General features: G+C 36.8%; 1 long non-coding RNA gene across 1 annotated transcript; it reads left to right on the top strand.

Moving 5' to 3' along the window:
- The first annotated feature begins 4326 nt into the window (after positions 1-4326).
- On the top strand, positions 4327-5616 carry LOC114578880. The gene is made up of 2 exons (XR_003699802.1): positions 4327-4609; positions 5418-5616. It is a non-coding gene; the product is annotated as an uncharacterized LOC114578880 (long non-coding RNA).
- The last annotated feature ends 391 nt before the right edge of the window (positions 5617-6007 follow it).

Raw genomic sequence — 6007 nt, 5'->3', positions numbered from 1 at the left:
GACCCCATCCCTACGAGGAGCATTATTGTGGTCCAACGAGCTCACAACATACCAAATTTCATCCTTAGTGACTTCCCCATCAAGGGCTCCAGCAAATCGTGCCATATAGCTTCTTTGTGATTTAAGGGAAGGCCACCCATCCTCAACAATATCTTTCCCTTTCCATTTCTACTCCAAAAAAAAACTGAAAATAACATTAGAAATATCCCTTTGCTCATTTACCACCTTCCCATCCACTTGCTTAATGGAATCATTGCAGTTGGCTCTCCTCATAGCCGAAGCCATGGAATGAAAAAAAATGTGTGTTACCATCACCTTCCTCAATCCACTTTACCTTAGCTCGTTGCCTCCACCATGTCATAATATGAGAGAGAGAGAGGGAGAGAGAGAGCTATGTGAGAGAGAGAGAGAAAGTGAAAGAGAAAGAGAGTATGAGAGAGAGGAATGAGAAAGAGAGGGAGCGAGAGAGAGGGATAAAGTGAGGGAGGGTGAGAGAGAGAGAAAGAGATAGACAGAGAGAGAGAGACTGAGAGAGGGGGAGAGGGAGAGAGAGAGAGGAATAAGATGGAGAGAGAGAGAGCTGAATATCTGCATTTGCATTAAAATGAAGTAAAACTAGTTATAAGTAAGCAATCAAGTATAACTATACCTTATCTCTCTCCTCCCTCAATAGAGTCAACAATGTGTGACCTGCTGGGCTTTTTGAAGCTCATTATATGTGGTTAATAATTTTAGGTCCGAGCATGGGAGCAGGAATGGAGATTGATCGAGACTGTCAGACGAATCCTTTCACTATGGATGCCTGGGGCGTCACAGGTAGGTCCATTTACAACCAATAATGTTTTGGTCGTCTGTTGGAGGAACTAAAGTCCATGTACCTTGAGATTGTAAAGCTTGAAACTCATGTGACATTGCTTTCCGCCAATGTTCATGCTTAACTGCTTCCTTGTAGGAGGTAGGATCGGATGTGATTATTTGGTGACTGAGGTCAAAAATAGGCTTGGGTTTGAGATTCCTTGTTTGTAAGCGGGTTTTCATTTGATGAAGTTTGGGATTGTTAACTGGAGGAGTAGTAGGACGGGATATATTGGGTGTAGATACTGAAGGTGTAGGCTCAGTATTTGAAGAGCTTAGATTGGTCTGGACAATCTGTGATGGTAGACCAATGGCTGAATTGTTTGGAGTGTTGGCTGCAGTGGTTAAGGAGGATGTAGGAACTATGTAGGAATAGAAATGGTGGAATTTGATTTTCTGAAGCACAATGATTATGCTTATTTGTCTGCAGGAATTGTTTATGATATGGGAATTTGTTTTCATTGAAAACTACATGCCTGGACGTAAACATCCGTTGAGTGTTAGGATCAAGGCATCGGAATCCCTTTTGGTTTGAAGCGTAACCTACAGAAACACACGGAATTGATAGAGGAGACAGTTTGGATTTGGAGTAGGGTTTCAATCATGGAAAACATAAGCATCCAAAGGTTTTAAGATGGGTGTAAGATGGTGGCTTTTGATAGAGCATTTCAAATGGGGTTTTGTATTGAATGGTAACTGTAGGTAGACGATTTATAACATGGATAGCCGTATGTAGAGCTTCAACCCAAAGAGTATGAGGTGCATTGGAATGGATCAAAAAGCTTCGAATGGTTTCTAGAATATGGCGATTCTTACGTTCAGCAACACCATTCTAAGCGGGTGTGTAAGGACAAGTGTATTGATGAAGAATTCCCCAAGTTTTGCAATAAAGTTTGAAATTATTGTTTAGGTATTCTCCACCTCCATCTGTACGGATAGTACAGATATTGGCTTTGAAATGGCATTTGACAAACTTATGAAAATTTACAAAAAACATGGAAAACTTCAGATTTTTGAGTAAGCGGAAAAACCCAACAAAAACGTGAATAGTCATCAATGAAGGTGACAAAGTAATGATAACCTTGTATTGATGTAGTGTGGGAATTACCCCATACATCTGAATGCACTAATTCAAACAGTCTAGTTGTGGTGGTTACGGAAGTAGGGAAAGACAATTGCTTACTCTTAGCTAACTGACATGTGGTACACAAATGACTATGTGATTTATTATGTATATGGCTGTTACTAACAGACAAGCGATTCAGAGTAGCTGCGGCTGGATGCCCGAGCCTGGAATGCCACAGATTAGGCACGGTTTGGATAGAAAGAAGTGCAAGATCTGGTGGTTTAGTTGAACGAATCGAGTATAGTCCATTATGGCATGGACCGTGAAGAAGTAGACGATTGCTCTTCATATCCTTTATTTGGTATCCATTGGAGGAGAAAGAAACAATACAATTATTGTCGTGAGTTAACTGATGGACTGAAAGGAGATTAAAAGAGAGATTTGGCACATGGTGTATGTTTTGAAGAATAAGTTTACCTGAAGGCGTGGGAAGAATTCCTTTGCCTGTATGTTGGATTGGTATCTTTTGTCCATTACCGAGAACAACCTGAGCTGAACCCGTATAAGGATCAGTGGTGGAAAGATGATTTGGATCAGCTGTTAGGTGAGTAGATGCCCCGCTATCAAGGTACCAGTCAGCATGATTTGGCATTTCAGATGAACCGAACAAGGCAGTTTTCTGTGAATCTTCATTGTACGAAAAATCTGCTCGATACCAGCACTTAATAGCAGAATGCCCTGTTTTCATACATATTTGACAAACAGTTGTTCTTGCTGATGACTTGTCTGTACGTGGTTGTGAGGATCGCGGTCCACGACCACGTCGTCCACGATCTGCATTATTCCGACCTCGACCTCGACCTCGGTAAGCAGCTAGTGCCATGGTAGGATCAGTTAACTGAAGATTTTGAAGATCTTTGGTTGAATCTTGAAGAATGCTCTGTTCTTCTGTACACAAAAGACAATACAGATCGTCGAGGCTTATGGGCTGCAGATTTGTCCTGATAGTTGTCTTGAACGCTTGGTAAGTCGCCGGAAGCCCGTTGAGTGTGTATATTATAACATCTTCTGGGTCGATATTACTACCGGCGGCAGCAATCATATCGACTTTTGATTTTATTTCCAGAAGGTAATTGGTCATTGATTTAGCACCCTTAACCAGATGATGTAAATCATTTTTCAATTGAATGACACGAGATCTTGTCGTGGATTGTAACCGAAGCTCGAGTGTCTCCCATATTTCTGCAGTATGGGTTAATGAGAGAGCACATACGGAAGAATAGTCGGTGAAATTACCGAATATAAAGCAGCCGCTAGGTTTTGATCCGTCAGATCCCATTGAGCTTGAACTAGATCATCCGCATTTGAAGAACAGACAGCTGAGGAGTTAGGAGCAGGGGTCGATCCGTCCAAGAATCCCTTAAATCCATTTGCACTGAAGATCTTAAGCACCTGAGATCTCCAAATCGGATAGTTGGTGGCTGTTAGAGAATTTGAGACAAGATTCTTGATGTTGCTTATCAAGAATTTGAGTTGGGGAGAAAAACTGATCTGAGAAACTGTTGTAGTGGAATCCACCGTGGGAGGAGAAGTCGATGATCCGGCCATTTGTAAGAGAAAATGACGATAGCAAAACGAAAAAAAAAAATTCGTTCTCAGACGCGAAGCTCTGATACCATGAAAAACAATAATATTGGTCAATGACTTGCTGTTGAACTTTCTTGTTACTTGCTAATATTGATGTTGTGTAATCCCTCGAACGGTCAATTATAACGTGATTGGAACTTATTGAATCATTTAAGGCTATTCCATTGCACCTTGAAAGAATTATTAAGTATCAGTTAAAGGAAACGTTAAGTAATGGCTTAAAAAGATGTTTGAAAAGCAAAAGAAAAAAAAAAGGATTATACGGGAGGTCATGTGAAGTTACCAATCAATAAGAGCCATTTGAAATCCTTAGCTGTAGATAAATAAACGTGTCCAGCAACAAGCAGCACAAGGAGACTGGAATTATCACGCAACCTGTGCGTTCTAGGATAGAAATAAATCATGTAATGGGAGATGAACAGAAAATCAATTTATAATATTTTAAACATTAAAAAATAATTAACAAGTTTTTTCCAATCTTTATGGAAACGAGCCTTTAGTATCTTTTTTTTTCACCATGTTAGCTTATAATTGTTAATGGGCACTTTACATTTAACATTTGAAGTTGCTTTTTTTTTTTTTTTAATATAGAACCGTGCTCTATCACCTTTAGAAGTTGTGAGCTCTGAAAATTTGTGCCCTAGCCTCTCTACAGCCCCTTTTTTTTCTTTGTTCCAAGACATTTTTAGAAGGCAGATTGGGTTGTGAATAAGACATCACCCAGAGATTTCACCTTCATTTTGCGAGGACTTTATAATCTGAGTTCAGGTTTCCTACAGGCGCAAGCCCCTATAGTTAATTACCCCTCCTGATAACAGGAGAGAAATTTTGATTAAGGCTAGTCTGAAAACTTTGGTTTTATGAACTGCATGTTGTTTCTGTTATTGAGAATGTTTAACAGGATTTTGTTTTATTTGTAGGTTTGAATCTGTATATATGGACGAAGAGATTAGAGTTGCCAAGGACATTCGAGGCGATTACTTAGTTGTTGATCGAGCTCCTTATTCTTGGAAAGAATGAAGCTTTACGTTCTCAATTCAGGTGATGATTTTCTTCTTGATATGCTGACCTCTCATGGGATTCATCTTGCACTACAAGTTCAAATAGAGTGGGATGAACCAGTATAAATTAAAGTCTTACCTAAAAATATTTCTTACCGTGTTCTTAAAAGTGCTTAGAATCACTTTTCTTACATGTGAGTGTTTGGAATTAAGTTTTGGAAGTCTACAGATATTTGTCTTCATATGGAGTCAATTTTTGCAAATTCAGAACCTTCTCATGGAATTCTATAGTTTTTTTTTTCTCAATTCAGTTCATAAAAATGCCAACAAAAAAAAAAAAAAACTTAAAATAGTCTCCAGACCATTGGGCGTGCAGCCAATTTAGTCCTAAAATATCACATTGCTCTAACTTAGTCCCTCGACTATACGAAAATTGATCCAAAACGATCGCTCATGTTACAATTATGATATTAAATTAATCTCATTTTAGCCCCTCAACTATACAAAATTGATTCAAATTTAGCCCCAAAAGATTTCTTTTGGATCAATTTTGTATAGTCAATGAACTAAATTAAAGCAAGGTGATACTCTGAGATTAAATTGATCATATATGAAATAGTTGAGAGACTGTTTTGAAATTTATCCCCATAAAAATATATAAACCTTTCATCAAGACCAACAGTAGCAATCAAAGCTGTTTACATTCCAACATGTGCTGTTAAAGACTTGTTTCTTTTCTGGTAATTGTTTCATTATGTTAATCAAACTGTTATTATTTCCATTTATTATTATTACAAAAAATTGAATCCTTTTCAGTTTATTCATTTTGGTTCACTTGATGTGTGCAGGTTTGAGGCCATTATTGTATGCACCTGGATGGAGAGATGTGTATATTCTAACTTGATAGGTAAATGCAGATAGTAAACTTTACTAATGGCTCTTAGATTTCGTTTGGAACAGTTTTTTTAATGCTTTTTAAAACGGTTTTTTAGTTAAAAAAATTTTTGTACTAAAAAAATTGTTTTTGAAAATAGTAATAAAGTTATCCCAAACAAAACTTTAATGATGATATTGTTTATATTTGCTGAGCAAATTAAAATAAAATAACCATCTTTTCATTTGTAATGCATGTAAGAAAGATGTATTACATATATATAAAGTAAGACCTTTCATTCAAAAATAAAATATGTTACTTAGAAATATAATATTTCACTCATAATATGGTAATTGAAAAAATATATTTCTAATGCTCGAAATAATATATATTTAGAGAATGAATGATTTTGTTCTTATAATTACAGGTCATAATATATACAAACTTAGATCTATAAATAAGAAAATTAGAGGATAGATTATATTCTTTTATATGAATTGAGATATTTTATCATAATTTTTTTTTTTTTAATTTTTTGTTTTTTAATCACGCGCCATTCAATTA

Source organism: Dendrobium catenatum, unplaced genomic scaffold (genome assembly GCF_001605985.2).
Source record: "Dendrobium catenatum unplaced genomic scaffold, ASM160598v2 original_scaffold_200246, whole genome shotgun sequence".
Taxonomy (NCBI): Eukaryota; Viridiplantae; Streptophyta; class Magnoliopsida; order Asparagales; family Orchidaceae; genus Dendrobium; species Dendrobium catenatum.
The sequence above is the reverse complement of the archived record's forward strand: the minus strand, read 5'-3'. Positions and strand labels throughout refer to the sequence as shown.